A 16,624-nucleotide genomic window follows, 5' to 3' on the forward strand; every position below is an offset into this window, starting at 1 on the left:
TGATTCTGGGCTCAGCTGTGTGTTTTGCAGAGTAGACGTGATCAAGAGGAGACTGGAAATGGCTTTCAGCATTTAGCAGTTTTTGTTTTTGCAAAATGGTCCCTGAATGGAGAACACTCCAATTCGTGCTATCGCCACGTCCTCCTGATCTAATGTGCCTTTCCAGATTGCCTTGCACAGTCTTGTCCTATACCCGCCGTGGTCTCTGCCTCCCTGGCCCTACTCTCTGGCTCTCAGGGTCCGGGCCAGGGTCCCACCTTTCCCCTGGGCCCTTCCCTACCCATATTGGCCCATTTGGTCTCGCCCACTCTGCTAGGTGCCTTTTAGCAATCTCTTCCCCAACTCCACATCGGCATCAGATAAAAGAGAATCCCCAGGCTCTCTCACTATGTACCTGCCTCCCTCCCCACTTCACTCCAGACTTTATTCAGCTGCCCTTTCCATCTCTGCCTTGTCCTGGAAACTGACCACTCAGCATCATCTTTGGGGCTCACTTTGAGTCCCTTACAGCTATGATCCTGCTGCTGCTAAGTCGCTTCAGTCGTGTCCGACTCTGTGCGACCCCATAGACAGCAGCCCACCAGGCTCCCCCGTCCCTAGGATTCTCCAGGCGAGAACACTGGAGTGGGTTGCCATTTCCTTCTCCAATGCATGAAAGTGAAAAGTGAAAGTGAAGTCGCTCAGTCGTGTCCGACTCTTAGCGACCCCATGGACTACAGCCCACCAGGCTCCTCCGTCCATGGGATTTTCCAGGCAAGAGTACTGGAGTGGGGTGCCATTGCCTTCTCCGAGAGGGCCACACACGTTTATGTAAAAAGAGACTTCCCTGGTGGTCCAGTAGTTAAGACTCCCTGCATCCCATGCAAGTGGCATAGGTTTGATGCCTGGTTGGGGAAATAAGATTTCACATGCCAAGCAGTGCAACCAAAAAAAAAGAAAAAAAATAATAATAAAGATATAATAATGAATCCATCCTGGATTATAGTCCTCTTTGTTCCCTATGTTTGCAAAATATATATTTTTTAAATATTTCTTTAATGGAGGAAAAGGCCCACAAAGGGAAAAATTTCTAAGACAACCAAAAGTTATAATACTATCTTGGTGGTTTTTAGTATATTATCATCTTCTGTGGGCATGTAAGTGTTTCAACTTAACTATAAATGCCTTAAAAATGAGTATTGCCTAGACTTCCCTGGCTGTCCCAATGGTTAAGACTCTGTACCTCCACTGCAGAGGGCACAAGTTCAACTCCTGGTTGGGGAAATAAGATCTCACATGCCTCACCGCATGGCCAAAAAAGAAAAAAAAAAGTTAAAAAAGAAATATCGTTGTTGTTCAGTCGCTAAGTCATGTCTGACTCTTTGTGACCCGATGAATTGCAGCATGCCAGACTTCCCTGTCAGAGAAGGCAATGGCACCCCACTCCAGTACTCTTGCCTGGAAAATCCCATGGACGGAGGAGCCTGGTGGGCTGCAGGCCACGGGGTTGCTAGGAGTCGAACACAAGTGAGCGACTTCACTTTCACTTTTCACTTTCATGCATTGGAGAAGAAAATGACAACCCACTCCAGTGTTCTTGCCTGGAGAATCCCAGGGACGGGGGAGCCTGGTGGGCTGCTGTCTATGGGGTCGCACGGGGTCAGACACGACTGAAGCGACTCAGCAGCAGCAGCAGACTTCCCTGTCCTTCATTGTCTCCTGGTGCTTGCTCAAACTCATGTCCACTGAATCAGTGATGCCATCTAACCATCTCATCCTCTGCCACCCCCTTCTCCTCTTGCCCTCAGTCCTTTCCAGCATCAGGGTCTTCTCCCATGAGTCTGGCCTTTTTTTGCATATTCATTTTCCCTACAGAAACTTTCTTATCAGATACTTGTTGTAATAGGCTGAGCACATGCCACATGTTGCCCATGACACAGAAAGGTCATGGCTGCATTTTCTTTCTTTCTTTTTTTTTTTTTATGGCTGCATTTTCTTTCCTCCATTCTAGCATCAGAGCCACAGGTGATAGACTGTGTGAGCCCCACACAGTAGCTTAATCCACATAAAGACAGTGGCAATCTCCCACTGTTGGTGGGAAGTTCACAGTCAGGTAGCATTCTCACATCATTAGAGGCAAATGAGAGGAGGTGGTGATTCTGCTCATTCATTCATTCAGGGGAATCCTGGCTCCTCTCCTCTCACTACTTGTATGGCCTAGATAAGTAATTTAAGCTCTTTGCCTAGATTCCTGAACTGGAAACTGGGGAATAAATAAGACACTCACTTCAGAGGGCTGTGATGAATAATAAATGAGACGATCCACTTCAAGGCCTAGAATGGTGCCTGGTGAAACATGCTTGAAATGGGAGCTGTCAATTAATTGGACAAAAAACTGAGTGCCAACATGTTTATTGATTGAATGAACCAACAATGAACAGACATCCAAAGTTCATGTCTCTGGGCTCTCTGTCTCTGCAGCGCTCCTCCACTAAGCACACCAGCTGTGGGAACCCTGCATCAGTCTGACCCAGCCACATCAACCAAGCACACTGCTATTCCCTGGCCTTTGGCGGAATGCAGGAGTTTTGAAGGTTTCTCACCCTGCCGAGTGTCTGCTGGCTGAAGAGAGGACTTGTCAGCCTCCCAAGGGTGGGAGATGACTGCAACAGCCATCTAACTGGCCTCCCGTGCCCCAGCGTTGCCTCCACTTCAGGGCACTCTCCACACAGCCGTGGGCAGACCTTTGTGAAGGTGTGAGTTAGGTCACATCACTTCCATGATTATCTTTTGAAAGGCCTCTCCCTGAGTTTAAATGACAAAGCCTCAATTGCTGACCAAGCCAATTGCACCCCAGCCTGCTCTCCACTGTCTGCCTCCCCACACCGCAACCCAGGCCACACTCCAGACTTGACCTTTGTTTGTGAGTTCTCCAAGCAGCACTTTCTCTTTATCCATAGACCTCCTGCCTGTCTCGACCTTGGAGTTCCCTCTGCCTGGACTGTTCCCTCTTTTCTCTTCACCTGGCTAGCTCTCACTCCACCTGGGGAACACTCTGATGCCCAGACCAGATTACATTCCCCCACTCTGCTCTCCTACAGCATCTAGCTCTTCCCCACCATCACTGCAGTCTGTCGTAATTATCTGTTTAAAGTCTGTCTTTCCCAACAGAGAATAAGCTTGCTGGGGTCACCAGTATGCCTGCCTTGGTCTTGGTGGAATCCTGAGAGCCTCCCGTAGTGCCTGGCTCATAGTGTCTCTCAACACACTGACTGGAAGAATGAGTTAATAAATTAAAGAATAAAGTCCCAAAGAGGGGGAAAAAATCAAAAATGAGTCTCCACTCTAAGCATAAATCTGGATTCACTAAAACAGAGGGGGAGCAGAGAATGAGAGGGATACACAGGGAGCCGCCCGTGCCTCAGTTTCCCTATCTGCAACTGAGGACGCTGAAAAGCTTTTCTTACAAGGCTCTTGTGAGGATTAAACGAATCAACAGGAATAAAGCACTTAGAACAGGATGTGACATATGCTGGCACTGTACATGATTATTCTTTTCATTATTCACATGGGGCATTTTTCCTGGATGGTGTAACTCATTCCACACGGCAAATGCGGGAGCAGCGTACTGAAGCATGCGTGTGCAGGAAGGAGAGTCTGAGGACTGGCGGGCGGTGGGCAATGCCCCATCCTGGAGGGGCACCGAGCCGGAATGGCTGGGGCTGCTCCTCCCTGAAGGGTCCTGTTATCTCCAACATGGTCCTGATGGGGAAGTTACGACCCTGCTCTCAGGAAATGCACATAACTCACTGCTGCATTTTCAGCCCATCTGGAGAGCTGGGCCCAATGAGTATTCCGTCTTTATCCTCCCCAGTCCCCAAGAATAACACATCAAAGAGCATGTTTGCATCCCTACAACAGATAACAGCACTGCCATAAGCTTCAGGGGCCACGCACGCTACAGACAGAATGAATTAATAATTTCACGTATTTATAAAATATAAATTAACCCAAGAAATGTATAACTCCGAGTGAAATTCCAGCTTGTTAAAACTGAACAGAGAAAGACACTTTGATAAATAAAAGGTTAGTAAACGTTCATCATGTGGCGTCACCAAATTGGCATTTATCACATGGAATGAATCGTTCCTCTCTGAAAGATAAATGTAGATACACAGAGGCATCAGTCTCTGGGGATGAGGAGGGTACAGAATCCAGACAATTGATTTTTTAAATTACATTTGATTATTTGATGCCCCTTTTAACAATAAAAAAGCAAATAGTATGATCAGTAAGGATTCTGAAGGCTCTTCTGCGTTTATATAAGCGCAGCAAATTACTTGTAAAAACCATGGGCATTTACCTCTGTCTTCGTGTATAATATACCGTGTCTGTGTGGGACCCAGTTAGCTTTGATGGTAAACAGCTCTTTTCTCTGAAACCTTACTTTCTCTTGCTCTGCTCTGGGTTGAGAGGTTCCCTTAATAGCCAAACTAGTTCTCCTGGAAAAAGAAAAAGAAAAAGAAAGTAGTGAGAGAAATGTATGTATCAGACTTCTTTCTTTTCCATCATACTGTAATGATAATTTATATTCATATTCAAAGATATAAAGATCCATACACTAGCTTTGTAGAGAAGTAGTCAAACATAAAGCAGTCCTCAACTAAATATACCATATATATTTAGTGCTATACTAAATATACCATAGCAAAGACAAAAAAAAATGTATGAGTATATTACCCAAAGACATATTATACTAAAAACTATCCTTTTGCCTTCCTGGGTCCCCTGACTCCACAACAGAACAGTAAGCATATGGATGAGAATCCTGCAGATATTTATTTACATGGATTATTTATTACTGAGATTGGGGATTATTTTGTTGCTAAATAGGCTTGAAGGGCTTCCCTGGGGGCTCAGTGGGAAAGAATCTGCCTGCCAGTGCAGGAGACCTGAGTTCAATTGCTGGGTCAGGAAGATCCCCTGGATGAGGGCATGGCAACCCACTCCAGTATTCTTGCCTGGAGAATCCCATGGACAGAAGACCCAGGCAGGCTATAGTCCATGGGGTCACAAAGAATTGGACATGACTTAGTGACTAAACAACAACAAACAGGTTTGAAGAAGACTATGTTTATCTATGAGCTATTTCCAAACATTATTAAGGATATATCATTAGAAAAAAGAGCAACTAAATAACTTAAGTTTCTATTTTCCTCATTAATATCCTTCCATTGAAAACCTGAAATAACACTAATAATAACAGTTTTTATATATAGCAGGATTTTATAACTACAGTAGAAAAAAATGAAATTAAAAAAAGAAGAAGGAATCATTAGCATCACCTCCAGGTTCAAAAAAAAAAAAAAGGTGAGCTGAGATGGAAGGCCTTACTATGTAAAATCAATACTTTTTTCCATACTGAAAAATGGATCAAGTTTTGCTGAGGTAACACCATTGACTGAAAAAGGTTAATTACAATAAATCTCCAGAAACACCCTGAGCTAGAATCTCCCCCTGTAGCTCAGGAGGATCTGTGGAGCAGATCAAGGAGCTTGCCCCTGCCCTCTTCTCCTGTTCTCTGGCTCTTTCTGAATGTTCCCAGGTGAACTAGAAAATTTCCCTTTGGCAGCAGAGCCTGGAAGTGGCACCCAGAAGGGCCCACGGTTGCCTTTGTGGAAGTTCCTTAGGGACTCCCCAGACACAGAGCAGCGAGCCAGAGACTCACCCAGAGGCAGGCCAGTGAGCTCGGCCCCAGTCGGGGCCGCCGGCCTCTTGGCAGTGCCCATCCGGGCAGACACTCCCACGCTGCAGCCGCACACGGAGCCGCCTGAGAGAAGGCAGGAGACCCTCCCTGCCCCACACTCCTCCACCCGCCTGGCGCACCTGAGCCAAGTCCACCCTTCCCACTGCCACACCCGGGAAAACCCGAGCTGCGCACAGAATCGAATAGCAATGCACGGAAAGGCGAGGCGGTGGAACAGTATGTGGTGCAGGTACCTCACAGAACCCCGATCACTGAGGCTTCTCCCCAGACCTTTCCCTTCACGGCGCACCACGTAGGTGCTAATACCAAGCTGTGGCCTCAAGCGATGTGCTGGGTATAAAGCTTATGTGAGACCAGGGAGAACGGGAGCTGGCCAGGGATACAAGCTACCTTTTATTAGAAATTTTATTGTATTGAGGGCTATGCATACATTATCTCCGGAAGTTTCTGTGATCACTCTATTCTATATAATTGACGCTCAGAGACATTAAGTAACTTGCTCAAGATCACACAGTTGCTAAGTCTCTGAGCTAGGTTTGAACCCGGATTTGTAAGACCCCATGCCTTTAACCACGGGGTGGCGGGGGGGAAGCCCATCCTGCTTATCTTTGTAGGTTACACAAATGTGGACAGTAAGAAAAAGAAACCATTTATTGATTTAACAAGCAATAGTTTCATCAAAATACGTACAACAGTGTTATCAACAGCATGTGAAGGCGAGACATTAACAAAGGCCCAAAGAAATGTTGGTTTGCCTTTATATTAAAAACACACACATACATACACACACAATTAGGTGAGACTAATGGAACAGTGCAAATACAGCAAGGCACAGGTAGGTCAGAAAGAGCATGAATCATGTGGTCGCATGATCTGATCCTGTGGTCATAAGGGTTTTCCTCCAGCCATACCAGAGCCTGCATGGTTAACCCCAGAGACTGTGAAGAGCAAGGTTGCTGCCTCCCTCTGTGGGCTAACCAAAGAGCAGTACTACTAAGCATGACGTGGTTTCCTGATGGGATCCCAGAACAGAAAAATGACATGAATGGAAACACTAGTGAGAGTTGAGTGCTGCTGCTGCTGCTGCTGCTAAGTCGCTTCAGTCGTGTCCGACTCTGTGCAACCCTACAGACAGCAGCCCACCAGGCTCCTCTGTCCACAGGATTCTCCAGGCAAGAATACTGGAGTGGGTTGCCATCTATCTCCTTCTCCAATGCATGCATGCATGCTAAGTCGCTTTAGTCGAGTCCGACTCTGCGACCCCATGGACAGCAGCCCTCCAGGCTCCTCTGTCCACAGGATTCTCCACTGGAGTGGGTTGCCATTTCCTTCTCCCAAGAGTAAAGTCTAGAGTTTAGTTACAAGTAACGTACCAATGTTAGTTTCTATTTTGACAAATGCTCCATAGTTGTTTACAATGATTGATATTAGGGCAAACTGGGTAAAGGGGATACAAGAACACTGTACTACTTTTGAAGCTTTTCTGTAAAATAAACAAGTGTTGCAAAATGTAAGATTTCTTTTTTAAAAGTAAAATTTAAATATAAAAATGAGAGAGAGAAAGAGAGAATATAATTCTAGAGACTAGAAAATTATCTTGCTGTCTTACTATACCCAAAGGGGACCACTATGCAGGGTGATTTTGCAAATGTTTTTCATTTTTTATGTTACTAATAGTATCATACGGATGCAAAATCCCTGGCTATGTATATTTAAATAAAGAAGAAGATGATTCTCAAAGATCAGAAATATTTATATATGTTAAGTCAAAATCATGCTTTGTCTGAATAACTCTCTGGGGAGCTTATCCTCTTGCTAGTAAATCATTAGCAGGAATTCTCTTTACAGGAGTGAGTATTAAAAGAATCTGCCACTAGACATAAAAGAAGACTTGGAAAAAAACAGCAAAAAAAAACCACCATGTCCTGAGATAAAGACTTAATATGCTAAAATTCAATTCTCCCTATATCAACCTGTAAACGTAATGTGCTTCCAACAAAAGGCTAACTATTTTTGTGGGGGAACTAGACAAGCTGATTTCAGTAGCCATAAGCAAGCAGTAATAGTCATGAAAATCTGGAGAAAAAATAGTAACAGGAGAGAGCCAACTCTACAAAATTTAAAAGTACATAAAGAAACTACAGTTTTAAAAGCAAAGTGGTACTGACTTTGACTAGAAAACTGATCCATGACATAAAACAGAATATCCAGAAACAGAACTAAATTCCTGAAGTAATTTAATACATATAATAGTAACTTGTCAAAACATTAACGGAAAGACATATTATTTAATAAGTGATGCTGAGGCAAACAGATGGCAATAGGTACAACACTAGTTCGGCTGGTTTTCTACCTTATACCTTTCACCAAAATAAATTCCAGATACACCAAATATTAATTCATAAACAAACAGATAGAAACATGGAAGGATTTTTTAAAAATAAACTACAGTATTTTGGGAAAAGTCTCCGTAAGTATAATATAAAACCTTTATGTCATAAAAAAATGAAGAGCTGGATATCTGACTACATGAAAACAAAAATGTTCTGCACAGTGAAGGGAGAAAGATAAACAAAGTGAAATAACACAGCACACTGGTAAATATGCTTGTGATTCATATTCCAGGAAAGAAGATGAGCATTATCAATAAATAAAGAGCTGTAACAAATCAATAAGGAAAAGAACAGAATTCAATAGGAAAATGGGCAGAAGGATATAAATGAACAGTTCACAGAACCGGAAATACAAAGAACCCTTTAAACTGAGGCAAATATGTTCATCTTTAAGGGGAGTAAACATTAAACTTCATCAAGGCTCCATTTCCACTTTCTAGACTGGCAGAGATCCAGAACTTTAATATCATACAATGTTACAAAGGATGTGAAGAAACAAGCGCTCTCTTATACATGACTGGAGGGGGTATACATGATATTCATGTAAAGCAAGGCCATACAATTTCAAACAAAAGCACATTCTTACTTGGTAAGTCCAATTCCAGTTATTTCAGAGAAGGCAATGGCACCCCACTCCAGTACTCTTGCCTGGAAAATCCCATGGGCAGAGGAGCCTGGAAGGCTGCAGTCCATGGGGTCGCTGAGGGTCAGACATGACTGAGCGACTTCACTTTCACGTTTCATTTTCATGCATTGGAGAAGGAAATGGCAACCCACTCCAGTGTTCTTGCCTGGAGAATCCCAGGGACGGAGGAGCCTGGTGGGCTGCCGTCTATGGGGTTGCACAGAGTCGGACACGACTGAAGTGACTTAGCAGCTTAGCAGCATTCTAGTTATTTATCCTCTAGGCACACTCTCACAATCGCAAAATTCCACAGCTACAAGAATATTAATTGCCACATTGTTGGTGATAGCAAAAGACTAGAAGCTACCTAAATATCTATGATAGAGGACAGATTAAATAAACTAGGGTATATACAATGGAATGCTATGCTGCAGATAAAAAGAATGAAGCAATTCTATGAGAACTGAGAGAAAAAAAACCTCCAAAATACATTAAGTGAAAAAAGCAAACAATTGAACAACATGCTGTTGTTTGGGGTTGGGGGGAGGTTGTATATTTATAAATGGATATAAAATCTGTGTAGAACAGTTGGCTAGGGAGACAAATGTAGAAAGAGATTTGGTGACAGTACTCTGTAAGGTTACTCTTTTGGCCCCTTGAATTATTTTATAATGAACAATAAGTCCATTTTAAATAAGGAAGATAAACAAAGTTAATTTTATGTGAAACTCCATCAAATGCTCTGTAACTACATAAATGCATTTCTGAGAAGAAAGTGAAAACAAACAAAGCCACCTGGGTCTTCAGGCCCCTGTCACTGATCCTAAGCAGTCCCCACCCTCTCCCTAGGAAAACAATGCCGTGTTAAACCCTCAAAGCCTCTCAGCTCAGTTGTTACGGTAATTGTGTTTACTCTTTCCCAAACAAAGTCATTAGAATCAGAAAAGTAAACGTGCTCAGTCCTCCTGTTCTTTGATGTCATCTTCCTCCTTGCTCCCAGTGTGGGACTCCGCAGCCCAAGGCATCATGGCCCAGAGCCTGGTACACAAATTCTATACGCACACAAAGCCTGATGCACAAATTCTATAAGCATTGCCATAGCTACACCATACTGCTTGTGATCGTGATGCAAAACAAACAAAACATAAGGAAAAACTAATCTGAAATAAAACAATGAGCCTTGAAAAACATAAGCTATGGGGATTTTTCTGCACTTTGAACACTTGCAGAGATTATGAAACTGTGGAGTGTTTTAAAATTTCAGAACAATTTTTCAGCGTGACCAAGTCCCAGATACAAGACCATTCTCTTTCCTGAAAATAACATATGATCAAGGCAAATGGTATGTTGAAACAGTAAGAGCCAGTATCTGTGCCACCTGAGCCTATCAGGTGCTTTCCCTCTAGGTGACCCTTGTTAAACATCACCTCAGCTCTAAATATGATTTCAGGATTTCAGGTTCCTAAGACTCCAAAGCAGGTGGCTGTGCAGTCATGCTGACTGGATCTACGCAGGGGAAAGACAGAGCCATCTCTGGCCTATTAGATGAACTACTCGACTTACCCAGATATGGGACACCTATGGGCTCCTCCACTCCAAACCTCCCAGGGATCAGTCAGTTCTCACTTTGTGGGGTCCTGAGTCTACTCTCCTGAAGCTTCAGGTACTTTTTGTTGTTGTTGCTTCTCCCTTTTTAACACTCCCTTTCACCTCAATTCCTTATAGCAAAAAGTCTGAAGTTGGAAGGGATTTAAGAAGAAGAAAAAAAAAAAAAGAAAACAATTCAAAAGAAATTTGCTCATTTAACACCCCAAGGTTAAGCTTCTCTAACGGCATTTAAATCCTTGGGCTTTTTTTCATTACTTTATGTACTTGCAATAAAAACATTCCTTTAGACGTTAGAAATTCTAACTAAAACAAGAACAAAGAGTGTTCCTTCTTTTCAGCTCTCCACCCAAAGTTATCATTGTAAATCAAGGTAAGAAAGTAAATTAACTACTGGCATTTAAATGTTTGCTGTCCCAAATATTTATTCTTTCCCACTCCCCCAAATTTGTTTCATACAAAACAATGCTCATAAAAACAATAAATATTCATTCTTTATCTACCAAAATTTTTAGATCAAAGTCCTGTGTGGCCCAAATCCTGAATAGCAAAAAGTAATGCTGTTTGTTCAGCAGGAAGCCTTCAACTTCCCAATAGCAACCTGACCGAGTTTGGTTTCTACTTATCTTTTAAGTACTGGTGTGCTAGGTATAAACGTAAGAACATGATTAGCACTTCACATTTGCATAGAACACTGTGAATATAGTTTCTTGTTGTTTAGTTGCTAAGTCCTGTCCGACTCTTTTTTGACCCCATGGATGGTAGCCCGCCAGGCTCCTCTGTCCGTGGGACTTCCCAGGCAAAAATATTGGAGTGGGTTGCCATTTCCTTCTCCAGGGTATCTTCCCGATCCAGGGATTGAACCTGGGTCTCCTGATTAGGCAGGCAGATTCTTTACCACTGAGCCACCAGGGAAGCTAAATGTCGTTTCACATAGCTCTCAATGTATGGTGTGCCAGTGTGCAGCAAAGCCCACGGCACCCTCCGCCGTGGTGTCTGTCTGTGTTTGCCTCCCATTACTAGAATGTAAACTCCAGGGAGGCACTAGGTCTACTCTACCCGAGCAAACTCAGAGCAGGAACCACATGCATTTTTTAAACTGACAAGAGTGCTGGTGTTTTATTCTTTTCTTGGGCTTATAAAACTGCTATGGGCCCCCACTCATGCTCCCCACCAAAAGGGAACTAGGGTCTCCATCTTCCCTGCCACATTCCTACGTCTCTGCCAGCTCCATTTAGGCTGAATATTTGTGGAGAGCTGTTGAGAACCTCCGAGAAGAGGTTCCCCTACCCCTGGTCCTGAGGGGCACAAACCATCCCCACCCTTGCCAGCTCTGACTTGCCAGAGCCTCACTGTCCTCCCTGACTTGTGGTGCCCCTGGAGAGTGCCCCCCTCCAACATGTGCACCCACACCCATATGCACACAATTGCCACACTCAGATGACCAGACAGCCCCTGGCTTTCCATCCAGATCTCCAGGATTCCCATGGTGTGTACGCCTTTCTGCTGGTCCCCTAAGAGCTCTGTGTTTCCCTGAGAAGTACCTATTCCAAGAGATTTTGTCTGTTTCTTTGCCTTGTTCAGGGACAAAGCTGTTGTCTCTGGGGCCATGGTCTTGTGTGATGAACTTGGCAAACAACTTTAAAATGACTGTGGAGGATCCAGCCAGGGCAGATTGGTCAAGGGTAGATTCATGTGCCCACCCCTGCAAACTGCTTTGTCTTTCAAGTGCCCTGGGGCCTCTCTTTCAGGGAGAACAGAAGAGAGGCTGGAGATTAAGTCACAGACCTGGCGGCCTCCCAGGTGGTGCAAGTGGTAAAGAACCTGCCCGCCAGCGCAGGAGACCTAAGAGACATGGGTTTGATCTCTGGGTCGGGAAAATCCTCTGGAGGAGGGCATGGCAACCCACTCCAGTATTCTTGCCTGGAGAATCCCCATGGATGGAGGAACCTGGGGGGCCAGTTTACAGAGTCACAAAGAGTTGGACAAGACTGAAGCAATTTAGCACACACGCACACACAGAGACTTGGTAAACTGCTTTTAGTGAGATGGATTACCATCCCACCAAATTATTTAGGGACACATATATATTGCTGGACTACTGAGCCATCATATGTTAGTTGCTTCCAGTGAGTCAAATGTAAGACACAGCCCCCGCCTTCAATGTCCCTCATTAGAGGCAGTAGAGGGCACAGGCCCCAGGTCCCAGATCTGCCATAAACCCATCTGGATGACCTGCAACCTAGCTTTGAGCTTCAGTTTTCATTCCGTGAGATGCCGTTACTCTGCTTTGCAGATTATCTCCAGGATTGGACATGACGTGTGACACACAGGGCGGATGGCAGGGAGGGAGAGATTCAGAAAATAACAGGCCTACTTACGTTGCTTTTTAAGGGCTTGCTGAGATGCATGGTCCATGCTCTCAGGAGGCTTATGGACATAAATGGAGGGGGCAAATGCATAAATATTACATAGGCCCCAGAATGGACCTCTCCATAGGGTGAAGTCCCAGGGATGGGGAGCAAAGGAAGCACGGTCCTGCCTTTTGGGGTGGGGAAGTCCTTCACAGAAGAGGTGACAAAGGGGCTTCCCGGGAGTCCAGTGATTCAGACTCCACACTCCCACTGCAGGGGGTGTGGGTTCAAACCCTGCTCAGGAAATTAGGATGCCATATGCTGCACATCTTGGGCAGATTGCGGAAAAAAAAAAACGAGGTCACACAACCTGAGCCATGAAGGATGTTTAGGTAAGGACAAGCAAAGACTGGAATGGCATTGCAGATGGAGGGAATGGCATGAGCAAAGGCCTGGTGGTGCAGAAAACTTGGAGCCTATAGGATAAGCCTGAGTCATGTGGCGTAAGCCTGTAGAGTGGGAGACAGGAAGTCTGAAGAGAAGCAGAGGCAGAGTAGAGTGAATTTTTAAGCCCTTACTTATACGCAACAGGGGGTGTTCATTGAATTGCGTTTCCTCTTGAAAACGTTTCTCTTTATTAATTTTAATTGGAAAAATAACATGCTCATTGTTTAAGAAAAAAATCCAGTCATATAAAAGCAATAAAATAAACCATCCTGCCCCATTCCCTAGAGGTTAACAGTTTAGTATTTATCCTGGACTATTCACTGAAGAGTGTTTTAGGAACACTTTTCAGTATTTTTTTTTTAATTAATATATATTAAAAAACATCCGATTTTTTATTAAAAATAAAAAGCATTCTTGGTATAAGGCGGTGGGGAGAATCCCATGGGCGGAGGAGCCTGGTGGGCTGCGGTCCACGGGGTCGCTATGAGTCGGACACGACTGAGCGACTTCCCTTTCACTTTTCACTTTCATGCATTGGAGAAGGAAATGGCAACCCACTCCAGTGGTCTTGCCTGGAGAATCCCAGGGACGGGGGAGCCTGGTGGGCTGCCGTCTATGGGGTCGCACAGAGTCGGACACGACTGAAGCGACGTAGCAGCAGCAGCAGGGTGACTGAAGGTGGGGAAACTCCCCCAGTGCCAGGGGCTCAAACACCACAGGCCCTGTGTGGAGACAGTGCTCTGGGGTGAGAGGAGGGAGCCTGGGTCCCCATCAGCTGCCGGAGTGACAGAGAGCGGGAAGTCAAGCAGGACATTTTGATGTCCGCTTAAATTAACGAGACTGGATTACAGAAGAAACACAGGTGTGCGGGGTGAAATTATGAGCATAACTCTGGACATGAGAAGTGTGGTGTGGCCTGGGACACCCGGGAAAGGAAGTCATATATCTGGGGTTAAGGACAGGAATCTGACTTAAAGAAGTAGGCGTGCAGGAGATTTCGTGTGATGGTGAGATTGCTCAGGCAGAAGCAGAGGAAGGCCCACATTTAAGAACTGAGCAGAGATGGGAGTCTTTAGAAGGATGAACAGGAGCTGACCCAGGAGGGGAGACAGGAGGGCATGTCACAGTCAGTGAGGCTCTTTCCAGAAGGGTCTGCAGGATCTAATGCCGTGAGTAATTTGACTCAAGTGAAAATGAGCTTTGCTCATAGTAGTCAGGGAGCTTTACTGGAATGGGTTCAGCACATCATTTGCGTATATTATTAGAAAAGAGCAGGAAGGAAATATAACATAATGTCAACAGTACTTATTTCTGGATGTTGAGGTCATGGGTGATAGCTATTTCCTTCTGTTCCTAGAAAAAAGATGAGTGATAACGGAGGAAGAAGAAGGTGCAATATTCCAAAAGGAAACATTTAAAAATTATATCATTAAAGCAAATTTATTCAACATGTCCAAGCATTTAGAATTGTAAGGGAAGACAATAACTTTATGGGGAAAACAGCATAAAATAATATTGCCACTATGTTACTGCTTGCTGTTTTGCAAAGCATGAAGCATGAAGCATGGCAGGAAACTCCCTACACGAAGTATGGTGGGAAACTCTCTGCTTCCTCCAAAAGATCCCACAAAGTCAACTTAGGAACCTACAGCAGGGTGTTCCCCAAATTTCAGGCATTTAGTCTATGAATTTTGTCGATTTCCTTTACCACTAGTCCTGCTATTTAATGAACACTGCATTTAAACCAACTCATTTTTTAAACTTAAATGGATTCATTTCTATCACAATAGTAAATATAAAATAATTAGCATAATACATAGAAGGTAACTGAAAAATTAGTATACGGAAAGCAAAACAATTGTTGGTAATTCTAGCAAGATCCTCTCAATAACCCAAGATGTCCAGCTTGAATCCTGAACTAGCTCTCTGGTAATAAGGAAGATTAACATGTATTGCTGTTGTTCAGTCGCTAAGTCATGTCCAACTCTTTGCAAACCCAGAGACTGCAGCACGCCAGGCTCCTCTGTCCTCTACTATTTCTTGGAGTTTGCTCAAATTCGTGTGTGTTGAGTCGGTGGTGCTATCTAGCCATCTCATTCTCTGCCACCCCCTTCTCCTTTTGCCTTCAGTCTTTCCCAGTGTCAGGGTAAGAATGAGTGGGCTCTTTGCATCAGGTGACCAAAGTATTAGAGCTTCAGTTTTCCTGGTGGGTCACTGGTAAAGAATCCGCCAGCCGATGCAGGAGACACAGGTTCCATCCTTGGGTGGGTAAAATCTCCTAGAGAAGGAAATGGCAACCCACTCCAGTATTTTTGCCTAAGAAAACCCAGGGACAGAGGAACCTGGGTGCTACAGTCCATGGGGTTGCAAAGAGTCGGACATGACTTAGTGACTAAGTGACTAATAACAATCAACAGTACCAGAAGTGGTTAAAGCCTTGCTGGTAGTGCAGTTTGGGTTTAAGAATTCCATTGCAAATCATTTACTTGAAAGGAGAAGGAAACATCGAAACACAAATAAAAGAGAGAGAAAAAGGAAGGAAGCCAATAAATGATGTATTATCAAGCCAGTGATCACTCCGGGCAACTGGGGCTTAATCCCCCTGGGCAAACTCTGGGAACCAGTGCAGAACTCACCTCAGAATCAGCCCACACAGTGGGTGAGAGAGCTGGGGTATCTGAACACCAACCACTGTTAAAGGTTGATCGTGGGGATATTAATTTCCTAGCATTACCGGGCTGTCTTGAGGGCAGCAAAACAGGCCCCAGAGGCAAGAGACGAACTCTGGCAAAGAACACAAGTGCTGCAGCTGGAAGGCACTTGATAAAGGCGGCAACATGGACAGGGCTGCCACAGGGGCTGCTACATACCAAACTGAAGCTGCAAGAGAACACAAAAGGAAAGCGTGTATATTTGTCAATCCCAGTCTCCCAGCTCACCCCACACCCACCCTCCCCCTTGAGACTGACATTGAGATGATTTACAACTACCATACATAAAATAGACAACTAATGAGAACCCACTGGATAGCACAGGGGGTTCGACTCAATGTGATGACCTACATGGGAAGGAGGTCTAAAAAAGAAGCGATATACGTATACTTAGACTGATTGACTTTGCTGTATAGCAGTAAAAACAGCACTGTAAAGCAACTGCTGCTGCTGCTGCTGCTGAGTCGCTTCAGTCGTGTTCGACTCTTCACGACCCCATAGATGGCAGCTCACCAGGCTCCCCCATCCCTGGGATTCTCCAGGCAAGAACACTGGAGTGGGTTGCCATTTCCTTCTCCAATGGCTGAAAGTGAAAAGTGAAAGTGAAGTAGCTCAGTTGTGTCCAACCCAGCGACCCCATGGACTGCAGCCTACCAGGCTCCTCCGTCCATGGGATTTTCCAGGCAAGAGTACTGGAGCGGGTTGCCATTGCCTTCTCTGTAAAGCAACTCAGTTCAGTTCAG

The sequence above is a fragment of the Oryx dammah genome, unplaced genomic scaffold (assembly GCF_014754425.2).
Source record: "Oryx dammah isolate SB20612 unplaced genomic scaffold, SCBI_Odam_1.1 HiC_scaffold_3, whole genome shotgun sequence".
NCBI lineage: Eukaryota > Metazoa > Chordata > Mammalia > Artiodactyla > Bovidae > Oryx > Oryx dammah.